Genomic DNA, 14,614 nt, shown 5'->3' with positions numbered 1-14,614 from the left:
TCTGTGGTACATATTGGCTCAGCAGGGCTCCCCTTCACAGCGGGTTGCTAATAGCTGAGGAGCTGCAGACCTGTCTCCTTCCCTGGGATTAATTCATTACTCTAGCCCTACTCAGATTCCGTCAGGTTCAAACGTCAGAATTGAATATGCAGCTAATGAGTCAAATGCTCTCTCTATCTTTCCATGTCTGGGGCCTGCTCTTTCCCTCTTCTTTCTGCAGACAATGGCCCGTGTCAGGGGGTTGTAGTGGTTACAGCAGAGGTTGTGACTGCCTGAGCCTGTGAGGGGGGCTTTCCTCCCCTTTCTTAGTGAAGGGCAGGTCTGCTCTATTTACTGTACTTGTTTATTGTGGAGAGTAAAACCCCTCCCACTGGGGGTCCTGAGTTGACACTCATCAGAGCACATGGAGAAGTGGGGAGAACTGGTCCCAGGCAGAGGCCTTATTCTATGCACTTGCAATTTCTGCTCCTTATCAGTTACCAGCCATTTGTGGCAACTCAGTAGGTGTTAGGTCCATGCTACACACTACGGATATAAAGCTGAACAGATTGGTTCATTTTTTTTAAAATAAATGTTCAGTGAATATCTACAGGGCCAGCGGGGTGTAGTCTTTAGAGGTGAAGGTTCTGGGGCCAGACTTCCTGGATGTGATTCTGGCACTGATTGGTTGTGTTGACTGAGGCAAGTTTGTTGGCCTCTTTGCCTCCGTTTCTTCATCTGCAAAATGGGGGTAACAAAAATAACACCTTCATGTATTTGTTAGGGCATTAAGTGGGTTTGTACAACTTCAGCTAGCAAATGCTAAAGAAATGTAGTTATTGTTCCTCTGTAGTAAGACCTTAGAGTCTTAGGGTATAAAATAGATCAAATCAACATTGAATCGCTGCCTACTGTATACCAGGCAATGTGATTTACAGCATTAACTCATTAAATCCTCACCACAACCCTTCTAAGGTAGGTCTCATTATCATTGCCACCATTTTGTATGGGAGGAAACTGAGACTAAGGTCTGTTCTTGCATAAGGCCACCCAGCTAGTAAATGATGGAGCTAGAATTTGAGCTCTGCCCTGTTAGACTCTGAATCTGGGCTCTTGGCCATAATATAGGTCTTGGGGAGACAGAACATACATAGAATTATAGAAATGGCATCATCTTATAACACAGGTCCAAATACAGCACTGTAGGAGCCACAGAGAAAAAATGTGGCTGCCTCTAGATGTCTAGGGAGGCCAAGGAGGGTTCCTGGTGGAGGTAATGTTTGAACTGGAGGTTGAATAGGCATTCTCTAGGTGTATCGGATGGGTTCAGTGCGAGGCAGAGTGATGAGCGAAGTGCAGGTTACATTTAGTAATTTCCAACCCCAAATGCTGGAGGGAATGTGTGTTATGACGAGTGCTAGAGATAAGGCTGGGAAGGCAGGTGAGGAATGCATCATGCAGGGCTCTGTCAGCTATGCCACGAAAGTGGGTTTTACGTGAGGACACTGGGAGTCACTGTGAGTCTGAAGCTGGGAAGTGGCACCGACGTGCACTGTAGAATGCTCTTTCCCCAACTGCACCTTGGAACACAGGCTAGAGAGACAAAGTCTGGAGGCAGGGATGACACTTACAGTGTTGTTGCAGTTGTAACCTGTTGCTCAAGGCTGCCCACACAAGGAGACTGGAGAAGGGGCACAAAAGGAAGGGTGAAGTTTCCAGGCAAAAAAGGACATGGTGTCTGTTTCTGATCCATGGAAAGTGACAGCATGAAGCAGCCAGGGCAAGATGGTGTCAGTTCTGTTGGCTGCCCCTGGAAGCTGATGAGTGTGAGACGTGGGTGAGCAAGGGTGCCAAAGCTGAGCTTCCTTGGGGACAGAATGGGTTTTAACTGGTCCTTGGTGATCAGTCAAGGGGGAGGGAGGGTAAGAGGGCCATTTCAGGCTAAGCCAAGAGGGTCTTGATCTACTGGCTCAGTATAGGGAGACCCAGGCTGGGGCTAGGGCAGAGGCAGCATCTCAATAAAAATGGGCTGTATAGAACACAACTTGCATGTTAGAGTGGCAGCTCTGGCCCAGTGAAGGTCACTAGGCCCCCCCTGGTTCAGAGATAACACCTGGGAGCAGGGCCAGTCCTAACCGGCTTGGAGAGAAATCTGAGCATCTCTTAAACATTCAGGGAGGAAAAGGTGAAATGACAAGAAGAAGCAGGGGCCTGGGGGACCTCCCAGGCTGTACCCACTGAGTCAATATTTTGCTAAATGTTCAATTTGCAATCAGAAACAAGAACTCTGCAAACATGTTTCTTTTTATAGTCCTTGGTATTTTTCTTTTGTTTTCCTTGAAAGGTTCTCCTCACCCCGGTCCCACTGTGGGTGTGTTTGCAGACCTAAGAGGGGGAGATATGCTTCAATGGCCAGGTGGGGTATCGACCATGACCTCACAGTCAAGAAGAGCCAAATCAGGAATCTGGAGCATGCAGAGAGATGGAAGCAGGAAGCATGGAGCCAGGCCAGGAAGGGACTTTGAACACGGTCATGGCAGCTGTTCCTTCACAGATGGGTGGCAGAAAGCTCTCAAGGGAATGGTCAAATTGGCCAAATAAATGGAGACCTATGATGGCTTTCCAGGTCTTTTTTTTTTTTTTTCTTTTTTTGGAAAGAGCCATAGTTGTTTAGCCAGAACTGTTCTAAGAAGCTCTTTGAATATTAATTAATTAATTAATTAATTAAAATTTACATCCAAATTAGCACATGGTGCAACAATGATTTCAGGAGTAGATTCCTTAATGTCCCTTACCCATTTAGCTCATCCCGCCTCCCACAACCCCTCCAGCAACCCTCTGTTTGTTCTCCATATTTAAGAGTCTCTTATGTTTTGTCCCTCTCCCTGTTTTTATATTATTTTTGTTTCCCTTCCCTTATGTTCACCTGTTCTGTGTCTTAAAGTTCTCACATGAGTGAAATCATATGATATTTGTCTTTCTCTGACTGACTAATTTCGCTTAGCATAATACCCTCCAGTTCCATCCACGTAGTTGCAAATGGCAAGATTTCATTCTTTTTGATTGCCGAGTAATACTCCATTCTATACATATACCACATCTTCTTTATCCATTCATCCATCGGTGGACATTTGGGCTCTTTCTATACTTTGGCTATTGTTGATGGTGCTGCTATAAACATGGGGGTACATGTGTCCCTTCGAAACAGCATACCTATATCCCTTGGATAAATACTAGTAGTGCAATAGCTGGGTAGTAGAGTAGTTCTGTTTTTAATTTTTTGAGGAACCTCCATACTGTTTTCCAGTGTGGCTGCACCAGCTTGCATTCCCACCAGCAATGCAAAAGAGATCCTCTCTCTCCACATCCTCACCAATATCTGTTGTTGCCTGAGTTGTTCATGTTAGCCATTCTGACAGATGTGAGGTGGTATCTCATTGTGGTTTTGATTTGTATTTCCCTGATGATGAGTGATGTGGAGCATTTTTTCATGTGTCGGTTGGCCATCTGGATGTCTTCTTTGGAGAAGTGTCTATTCATGTCTTTTGCCCATTTCTTAACTGGATTATTTGTTTTTTTGGGTGTTGAGTTTGATAAGTTCTTTATAGATGTTGGATACTAACCCTTTATCTGATATGTCATTTGCAAATATCTTCTCTCATTCTGTCAGTTGCCTTTTAGTTTTGCTGATTGTTTCCTTCACTGTACAGAAGCTTTTTATTTTGATGAGGTCCCAGTAGTTCATTTTTGCTTTTGTTTCCCTTGCCTCTGGAGACGTGCTGAGTCAGAAGTTGCTGTGGCCAAGATCAAAGAGGTTTTTGCCTGATTTCTCCTTGAGGCTTTTGATGGCTTCCTGTCTTATATTTACATCTTTCATCAATTTTGAGTTTATTTTTCTGTATGGGGTAAGAAAGTGGTCCAGGTTCATTCTTCTGCATGTCGCTGTCCAGTTTCCCAGCACCACTTGCTGAAGACACTATCTTTATTCCATTGGGTATTCTTTCCTGCTTTGTCAAAGATTAGTTGGCCATATGCTTGTGGGTCCATTTCTGGGTTCTCTATTCTGTTCCATTGATCTGAGTATCTGTTCTTGTGCCAGTACCATACTGTCTTGATGCTTACAGCTTTGTAGTATAGCTTGAAGTCCAGGATTGTGATGCCTCCTGCTTTTGTTTTCTTTTTCAAGATCGCTTTGGCTATTTGGGGTCTTTTCTGGTTCCATACAAATTTTAGGATTATTTGTTCTAGCTCTGTGAAGAATGCTGGTGTATTTTCATAGGGATTGCATTGAATATGTAGATTGCTTTGGGTAGTATTGACATTTTAACAATATTTGTTCTCCCTATTCAGGAGCATGGAATCTTTTTCCATTTTTTTGTGTCTTCTTCAATTTCTTTCATAAGATTTCTATAGTTTTCAGCGTATACATTTTTCACCTCTTTGGTTAAATTTATTCCTAGGTGTTTTATGGTTTTTGGTGCAATTGTAAATGGGATCGATTCCTTGAGTTCTCTTTCTGTTGCTTCATTGTTGGTGTATAGGAATGCAACCGATTTTTGTGCATTGATTTTATATCCTGCAACTTTGCTGAATTCATGAATCAGTTCTAGTAGTTTTTTGGTGGAATATTTTGGGTTTTCCATATAGAGTATCATGTCATCTGCGAAGAGTGAAAGTTTGACCTCCTCCTGGCTGATTTGGATGCCTTTCATTTCTTTGTGTTGTCTGATTGCAGAGGCTAAGACTTCCAATACTATGTTGAATAATAGTGGCAAAAGTGGGCTTCCCTGTCTTGTTCCTGACCATAGGGGGAAAGCTCTCAGTTTTTCCTCACTGAGGATGATATTAGCATTGAGTCTTTTGAATATGGCTTTTATGATCTTGAGGTATGATCCTTTCTTGAGGGTTTTTATCAAGAAAGGATGTTGTATTTTGTCAAATGCTTTCTCTGCATCTATTGAGAGGATCATATGGTTCTTGTCCTTTCTTTTATTGATATGATGAATCACATTAATTGTTTTTGCAGATATTGAACCAGCCCTGCATCCCAGGTATAAATCCAACTTGGTGAATAATTTTTTTAATGTATTGTTGGCTCCGGTTGGCTAATATCTTGTTGAGGATTTTTGCATCCATGTTCATCAGAGAAATTTGTCTATAGTTCTCCTTTTTAGTAGGGTCTCTGTCTGGTTTTGGAATCCAGGTAATGCTGGCTTCATAGAAAGAGCTTGGGATTTTTCCTTCCATTTCTATCTTTTGGAACAGCTTCAAGAGAATCGGTGTTAACTCTTCCTTAAATGTTTGGTAGAATTCCCCTGGAAAGCCATCTGGCCCTGGACTCTTTTGTTTTCTGGGAGAGTTTTGATTACTAATTCAATTTATTTACTGGTTATGGATCTGTTCACATTTTCTATTTTTTCCTGTTTCACTTTTGGTAGTGTATACGTTTCTAGGAATTTGTCCATTTCTTCCAGATTGTCCATTTTGTTGGCATATAATTGTTCAAAATATTCTCTTATTATTGTTTTTATTTCTGCTGTTTTGGTTGTGATCTCTCCTCTTTCATTCTTGATTTTATTTATTTGGGTCCTTTCCTTTTTCTTTTTGATCCAACTGGCCAGTGGTTTATCAATTTTGTTAATTCTTTCAAAGAATCAGCTTCTGGTTTCATTGATCTGTTCTACTGTGTTTTTGGTTTCAATAGCATTGATTTCTGCTCTGATCTTTATTATTTACCATCTTCTGCTGTTTTGGGGTTTTATTTGCTGTTCTTTTTCCAGCTCTTTAAAAGCGTAAGGTTAGGTTGTGTATCTGAGATCTTTCTTCCTTCTTTAGGAAGGCCTGGATTGCTATATACTTTCCTCTTAATGACTGACATTCCTGCATTCCAGAGGTTTTGGGTTGTGGTGTTATCATTTTAATTGGCTTCCATGAACTTTTTAATTTTCCTCTTTAACTGCTTGGTTAGTCCATTCATTCTTTAGTAGGATGTTCTTTAATCTCCAAGTATTTGTTACCTTTCCAAATTTTTTCTTGTGGTTGATTTTGTGGTCTGAAAATATGCACAGTATGATCTTGATCTTTTTGTACTTGTTGAGGGATGATTTGTGTCCCAGTATGTGGTCTATTCTGGAGAACGTGCCATGTGCACTGGAGAAGAATGTATGTTCTACTGCTTTAGGATGAAATGTTCTGAATATATCTGTTAAGTCCATCTGGTCCGGTATGTCATTCAGAACATTGTTTCCTTGTTGATTTTTTGATTAGATAATCTGTTCATTGTTGTAAGTGGGGTGTTGAAGTCCTCTACTATTGTATTACTATCAATGAGTTTATTTATGTTTGTGATTAATTGATTTATATATTTGGGTGCCTCCATATTTGGTACATAAATGTTCAAAATTTTTAGGTCTTCTCAGTGGATAGACCCTTTAATTATGATATAATGCCCTTCTTCATCTCTTGATACAGTCTTTATTTTAAAGTCTAGATTGTCTGATATAAGTATGGCTATTCCGGCTTTCTTTTGTTGACCATTAGCATGATAGGGGGTTCTCTATCCCCTTACTTTCAATCTGATGGTGTCTTTAGGTCTAAAGTGGGTCTCTTGTAAACAGCATATAGATGGGTCTTTTTTTCTTATTCATTACGTTACCCTATGTCTTTTGATTGGAGCATTTAGTCCATTGACATTTAGCATGAGTACTGAAAGGTATGAATTTATTGCCATTATGTTGCTTGTAGAGTTGGAGTTTCTGGTGGTGTTCTCTGGTCCTTTTTAGTCTTTGTTGCTTTTGGTCTTTATTTATTTGTTTTTTGTTTTTTCATCTTTTCTCCCCTCAGAGAGTCCCCCTTAAAATTTCTTGCAGGGCTGGTTTAGTGGTCACAAACTCCTTTCATTTTTGGAAACTTTTTATCTTTCCTTCTATTTTGAATATCAGCCTTGCTGGATAAAGAATTCTTGGCTGCATATTTTCTGATTCAGCACATTGAATATATCCTGCCACTCCTTTCTGGCCTGCCAAGTTTCTGCGGATATAGGTCTGCTGCAAACCTGGCCTTGTAGGTAAAGGATTTTTTTTCCTTGCTGTTTTCATGATTCTCTCCTTGCCCGAATATTTTGTGAATTTGACTATGATATGCCTTGTTGATGGCCAGTTTTTATTGAATCTAATGGGAGTCCTCTGTGCTTCCTGGATTTTGATGTCTGTGTCTTTCCCCAGGTTAGGAAAGTTTTCTGCTATGATTTGTTCACATAACACTTCTACCCCTGTTTCTCTCTCTTCCTCTTCTGGGACCTCTTTGATTCTGATGTTGCTCCTTTTTAATGAATCAATGATTTCTGTAATTTTTAAATTGTGCCCTTTGCCTTAATCTCCCTCTTTTTTTATGCTTCATTATTCTCCATAAGTTTGTCCTCTATATTGCTGATTCTCTGTTCTGCCTCATCCATCCTTGCCACCATGGCCTTCATTTGAAATTACAGCTCAGTTATAGCATTTTTTATTTCATCCTGACTAGTCTAGCTTTTACTTCTTTTATCTCTGTAGAAAGGTATTCTAATCTATTTTTGACTCCAGCTAGTATTCTTATTATCATGATTCTAAATTCTGGTTGAGACATCTTGTATCTGTGTTGTTTAAGTCCCTGGCTGTCGTTTCTTCCCGCCTTTTCTTTTGGGGTGAATTCCTTCATTTTGTCATTTTGAAGGGAGAAAAAGAATTAATGAGGAAAAAAATTAAAATTAAAAAAATATTAAAATTAAAAAATTGAAAACACACACACACACAAAAGGAATCGAATAAATGATGCTAGATTGTAGGTGTGTTTTGGTCTGGGTGTTGAAAGGGGTTGATAGATTAGAGAAAAAAAGGGGAGAGAAAAAAGAAATAATTTGAAAATTTGAAAAAATGAATACACTGAAGTAGACTAAAATGAAATGATGGAAATTAAATAGAAATTGACAAATTTTACACAAAAGTAAAAAATATAGTAGAAAAAATTAAAGAAAAATATTTTTAATAAGATTGAAAAAAGAAGTGTATTTTTTCTCTTTCTGTATTCAAGAAGAAGAAAAGCAACGAAAAAGAGAAAAAAGAAAAAAAAAAAGAGAAAATTGAATAGATGGACCGGTGAACAGACTGAAATACAACTGAAATTACTTCATTTTCTCCTATAAGTCAAACTATGAATCACTTTATAGTCCATAAACTAAGCAGGCGGAGAGACTTGTGTTCCTGAAGAGCGAGGTTGGCCCAGTTGAGCTTGGCTTAGTGTAATGGCTCCGTTCTCCTCTTGATGGCGCTGCTTAGCTTACTGGGGGTGGATCGCTGCAGCACTTGTAGGTGCATATGCGCATGCGTGGGACTGGTGAAAATGGTGTCACCCAGCCACCCATTGTCGAGTATTGGAACTTTGTTCTCCAAGATCAGCAATCGCACACCTTTCCTTTGTCTTCGGCTTCCATCTTCTCTCCACTTTTACACAGTCCGTGACCAAGCCCCAGGCAGTACCTCCCTCCTGAGTTTTGTCTCAGATGCGGCTGTGTTTCCGACCCCTCACTTCTGAGGGACTGCCGCTTTGACCTGTTCTGCCCCTCTGCTGGAGGGTCTCACCGAGCAATGGTCGGGTGCCGGCCGCACCCAGGAACATTCGCGGGACCTGCTGCTGCTGCTGCTCAGAGACTGCGGCCGGGTGCCAGCCCCCCCCAGAAAAAGTTCCCGAGATCGTGTAGCAGCAGCGTTTCCGGGATTATTGAAAACCACAACACACACCTGGTGCCAGGCTTCACCCTTAACGACCTCGTTCCAGCGCCAGCGAACGTGATTGTTCTCCCGGGTCCGCTGGGGCCTTGCCTTTGGGGGACCCACACAGCCCCTACCTGATGTCCTCCCAGCAGGGGAACTGCCTCTCTCCGTGTGGCCCGAAGAACCCTGGACTCCGCTCTGCTCCTGGGGATTCGCCCTTCCCACCAGAGCACCACCAGGTATGGAGCCGCGCCGTTTCAGCCTCTGCGCTCCCTGTTTTTAGTCCTAATGGAATTTAAACCCTCTCCTTTCTCCTTTCTCCCTTTTTGGTTCAGTCCCTGCGGCTGCTTCCACTTTCCTGCTTTCTCTCCAGCTTTTGGGGAGGGTGCTTTTCCTACACTCTCTCCCCTGTCTCCGTCCTCTCTCCACACACAAAAACAGCTCCCTGCCCTCCGTGGCTTCTGTCTCCCCCAGCTCACCTCTCTGCGCCGCATACCTGCTGAATTCTGTGGTTCAGGTTGTGCAGATTGTCATGTTAATCCTCAGATCAGTTTTCTAGGTGTGCAGGATGGTTTAGGGTTGGTCTGGCTGTATTTTGGGGACGCAAGACACGCAAAAAACTTCCATGCTGTTCCGCCATCTTGGCTCCTCTCCCTTTCTTTGAATCATTCTTGACCTTATGTTGTCTTTCTTTTTTTTAATGCTTATTTATTTTTGAGAGAGAGAGAGAGAGAGAGAGAGAGAGAGACTACAAGTGGGAGAGGGGCAGAGAGAGAGAGAGAGAGGGAGACATACAATCTGAAACAGGCTCCAGTCTCTGAGCTGTCAGCACAGAGTCCAATGCAGGTCTTGAACTCATGAACATTGAGATCATGACCTGAGCCAAAGCCAGATGCTTAAAAGACTGAGCCACCCAGGCGCCCCTACCAATGTCATTCTTATATATTGCTTATCTTCTGTATGGACTGCAAGTTTCCTGAAGGCTGTGAACTCAGTGTACCTGCTTCTGCACTCTCCCTAGCACTTAGCACAGCACCTCGCCTGTGGTCAGCAAGAGGCTGAACACTCCTGTGAGTGAATCTGAGGTCACGGGAAAGTTGCTGTTATACTGCTGTTTTCAACACGATGAGTTAGATATAGCATGGTTGGCATCTTGGTCCAACCAAGGGCGGGTCCCGGGGACAGGGGGCACCGGTTCCCAGGAAGGCTATCCTGGGGTTAAGAAGCACCCCAGAGTCAGATTAGGACTGTGTCACAAGTCAGTCCATTACAATGGGAATCTTAGAAGGGGGCCCAGCATGGAGGCCCAGTCATCTCCCTATGCACTGTAGGTGAGGCCGGGAGGTGAGCCTGGAGATGGGGAGTAAGGTGGGGCTGTTTGACAGACTCACATAAGACTAAGATTAGTTTACCGGCCCCTGTCGCAAACCTCCATGTTGACCACTCCTTGGTCTCTCTCTGCTTCTAGTCTTAGTCAACTGATTAACCATCACCCTTTATCAGTCTAGTCCAAAGCCTTCAGTGATTCCCTCTGGCCTCAGAGAGGAATCCAAGCTCCAAAGCACCAGTCTGCCTTATCTCCCACCCTCTGCTCCCCCGACCCACGCAACATCTACTGCTCAAGACTGGAGCTTCTCTGCCACCCCCCTGCTCCCCATGATGCACTTTGTAGTTTCCTGCCTGGACACCTTTTCACATTCTGTCAGAATGGGCCTCATTCTGTCTTCCACACACCCACACCTACAACTGCTTCCTGAGCCCAATTATCTTACCTGTTCCAGGAAGACCTGTTTAGCTTTCGTGGTCCACATTCCATGTTAGTCTAACATCTGCTCAGTGTGTACCAGGTGCCAAGCTCTCTGTGTGGGTGACTCCAGGCCATCCTACAAGTAGTGCCCTGTCCCTGGCTCTGCTGTTGGTTCCAGAGGTGGTCTCTTGCTCAGAGTTCACCGCTATATGTTCAATAACGGTATTGAACCGAGCACTTTAAAATCCAAAACATTCTTTTTAGTCCTGGCATATACAAAATAATCTGTTGGTCTTTTCTCTTGTTCTGCAAAGAATAAATAGCCTCTCCTCCCCTCTGTGACACCAAAGACGATGGGTACTGTATGAAAATGTGGGATTTAGGGTTTCTAATTTGGAGGCGATGTGGTATTTTATAAGGATACTGAACTACGACTCCGGGAACCTGTCTCTTGGCTCCGTTCCTGGGCACATCACTCAGTCTGTCTGAGCTTATTGCTTCCTTTGTTAAAAGCAGAAGAGAGCTCCTATGATCTGGGCTTTGGTGAAGGGTAAATTAAATAAAGTTATGCCACCACTCTGTAAACTGCAAAAATAACGTGGACTTATTATTATTGTGCTCATTTTTATTGTTGCTCTCCAAAGATGAATTCTGTCCTGAACAGAATAATAAGCGGTGGACAGAAAGGGTGGAGTCCTGAGTTGTAAAGGACACAAGATGAGCGTGGACACTTGGAAAACTCCCCGTAGTCTATTGGTATTGGTTAGGCTTAGCCAACCCCAACAATCAGACCAAGATGCCTCTCCCAGGGAGTCCTAGACAGGGCTGACGGACAGGCTTCGAGGCATCTGTGAAGTTTCTAACATTAGATCATTCTGGGAAGAAGACTGGCTAGATTCATTAGATTCTCAATGGTCCCCAGAAGGAAGAGGAAGTAGTGGCCCTGGAATCAGGCACAAGCTAGTAGCTGGGAAGAGGGTCTTTGGTTCAGAAATGGAAGTTAGGGATGGGGAAATCCTGCGAGTTACTGGGAATGGAGCCTCTAATCCAGCTACTTTGGAGCCAACCTGGGAGGGTCCTGGGTAAGTTTGCCAGGGGTGGTTCTCACTGGGAGGCAGCCTTGTATCCACGTATGACGTCAGATCTGTCCAGGGACGAGGGAGACTCCCTGGACGCGGCTGAGTCCCCTGTCCTGAGAAGGGCTCAAGGGCTGACAAACCCAGCACAGGTTTTGTAGAAGGAATTCTGGCATTAGGTGGGAGGTTGGGCTAAAAGGTCCCTGCACTTCCTGACACCTTTCAACCGTTTGTTTCTCTGATAAATGTGTTAAGCAGTGTCCAGAAGACATGACCACTTTGCTGAGTACTTGTATTGTATCTGCCTTGGGCCCCAAACTCCTCAGCCTGTTGTGAATTCAATGGTGTATTTCTTAGCCGGCTGTGTATGTGATCCTTTCCCAGCTCTCACAGAAGAGATCAATGTGGAAGAGAGCAGAAGGTTGGGGCTGGGTCTCCAAGGCCATGTCTAAGAAGGGGCTGGAGCCCAGAGCAGACTGTGTTCTGTGCAGCAGTGGATAGACTTGAGTATGAAGCGTTTTGACAACAATGGCTTCGCTGTCAGATATGTTTGGGAAATTCTGGATGGAACAAAGTTAGGCAGTTTTTGTTTGTTAGCTTGTTTGCTTTATTTCTTTGAACCTTCTGATTTTCCAAGAAGGGAACACGATGTGTGGCATCTCCCTAATTTTTTTTGAGCACGGCACCTTCTTTTCCCCAGGGAGCAATTCTCGAGGCTGATGTTCCAAAGAATACACTAACATTGCCCAAGACAGCTTTGTCAGATACCCTGTCTTTTCTGCCTCCTGTCTGTCTCTGCTTTCATTTTCTGCAGCCAGGATTCTGTAGGGAGACATGTGGAGCCTTAAGAAGACCCTTCCTCAGCCCACTAGGATTTCTGCAAGTGGTATAGGTTTAGGCGTGTAATGAATTTAGATTTAATTTGCAAGTGAAAAAGCTTGCTTTCTTTTGTAGCTTACACCAAAGCTCAAACGTCTAAGCTTCCAGGGTTTAAGTCTAATTAACTGTATTTCACAGCTTATTTAAAGAAAAGAATGGAGGCATTAAAATTGTAAAATCTAATTTTTGAGTAAATCTTTCAGTGCAAAATTAATGTCGCAGTATTAGAGCCGCCTTGGCAATATATCTCTTGTCTTCAAATTTCAAAATGAGCTTTTGCAAACATGAAATTATTCATTAGACTGTCTGGTAAAGAGATAAATAAGTGTCTCTTCAAATCCTCAATCTCCTCTTCTCTATTTAGCCAAAGACGGAGTTATTTGGTTTCAGGGCAAGTGAGTTGATCAGATTTGTGAATTTCGACAGGTAAGGAGAGCAGGAAAAGGAACAGAAGCTGTGTATGTCGAGGGAGTTGGGGTGGAGATTGAGTCCCTTCTTTGTCCTCCTGGCCTGCTCCTGAGGGATTGGCCCTGGGAACAATGACATGTCTCAGCAGCCACACTGGGGCAGGGTGGAGGGCACGGTTTTGCTGGGCAGCTGCTCTGGCTGAAATGCCCAGATTCTCCAGTACCTCCAGGTGGGCAGTGGTCCATATCATAACCAAGGGGTCACCATCCCATCTGGCCTGTCACTGAAACATCTTTAAGTTCTGTCTCCTTCTCTCTGACCCCATTGCTATGGCCCTAATCCAGGGGCTCAGCCATCCATCCTTCCATTCTCCTCTGCCACTGTGCCTCATAGACCCCACATCCTGGGCTCCCTAGATGTGCCCAGCATGGGCAGTGCTCTGAGCTTTTGCACGCACTCCTGCAAAACCCTAGGGCACTTTTCTTTTTTTTTTTTTTTTCCAACATTTTTTATTTATTTTTGGGACAGAGAGAGACAGAGCATGAACGGGGGAGGGGCAGAGAGAGAGGGAGACACAGAATCGGAAACAGGCTCCAGGCTCCGAGCCATCGGCCCAGAGCCTGACGCGGGGCTCGAACTCACGGACCACGAGATCGTGACCTGGCTGAAGTCGGACGCTTAACCGACTGCGCCACCCAGGCGCCCCATTTATTTTTAATTTTTTTTTTTTCCTAGGGCACTTTTCAATCACTCCTGCTCCCCACTAGACCACAGAGAATATATCTGCTTCTCCTTTGTATCCCTACTGTCTGGCACTGTAGCTGGTATACAGTAGGTGCTCATGAAGTGTTGGTGATGACGAAGATGACTGATGGAATTTCAGAACCAAATGTTCAGGAACTTTGGGTTCATGTTTTCCAACCGTTTGTTTTGCTGGTAGCTGTTCCTTTTTACCCATGGTACAAAGTTGGGGGGGGGCAAGAGGGGGAAGCTGAGCCCTGGGGCAGCTCAATGAGGAAGGGTCTGTGTAGCATGTAAAGAATATATCTGGGTGAGAATTTAGCTCGGCTTCTTATTTCCCAGGTGAACGTGAGCAAGCTGCATCACTTTCTAGTCTGTCTCCTGACCCTCAAAATGGAAATAAAAGCATCTATATGTAGGAGTTTTGTGAGTCTTAGAGATCGCGCAGGGGTGGTGTATAAGAAGCGCCTCATACTGTTGCCGGGCGCACAGTAAGCCTTCAGAAATTGGTAGCCACTGTTTTTGAACATTGTGCAATGCAAAGAAGGATGAGGTTTAAGTAAGCTAATGCTTATGTACTGGTATTTGCTTCATTGCTCGGTCTTCCGTTCATTTCCTCACTCATTCAGTACATAGTCATTACGTTTGCGCTGCGTGTCACCAAGTGTGCCAGGCTCTAGGGATGTGTCGTAGGTGATCACACTGTTCTGACCTCTCCTACTGGTCATTGGAATCCAACTTTACTTCTTGTTCCCCTTACCGGTAACCCAGTGCAAGCCACAATTGTCTCTTGCCTGATGTGTTCCCATAGCCTCCTAGTCTGCCTACCTCTGCCTCACCTCGTGCCAGCCCATTTCCTCTGGAACAGAGAAATATTTTAAAATACAAAACGGCCACATGACCGCCCTGATTAAAGCTTCAGTGGCTCCTGATTGCCCATTGGATGTGGTCCATGAGCTGTCACGTAGCTCAGAAAGCCTGGCAGGGTCCTGGCTACCTCTTCAGCCTCATCTCTGCTTATGTCCCTACCCCACGCA

General features: G+C 43.8%; 1 long non-coding RNA gene across 1 annotated transcript in view; it reads left to right on the top strand.

The window, feature by feature from the left end:
- The first annotated feature begins 8,067 nt into the window (after nt 1-8,067).
- LOC131486845 (uncharacterized) overlaps nt 8,068-14,614 on the top strand; it is a 162,488-nt gene continuing 155,941 nt past the window's right edge. Inside the window, exon 1 of the long non-coding RNA XR_009249489.1 lies at nt 8,068-8,965. This is a non-coding gene — a long non-coding RNA (uncharacterized LOC131486845). The remainder of the gene's footprint in view (nt 8,966-14,614) is intronic.

The sequence above is a fragment of the Neofelis nebulosa genome, chromosome 10 (genome assembly GCF_028018385.1).
Source record: "Neofelis nebulosa isolate mNeoNeb1 chromosome 10, mNeoNeb1.pri, whole genome shotgun sequence".
Lineage (NCBI taxonomy): Eukaryota > Metazoa > Chordata > Mammalia > Carnivora > Felidae > Neofelis > Neofelis nebulosa.
This window is presented reverse-complemented; position numbering and strand designations above follow the sequence as displayed.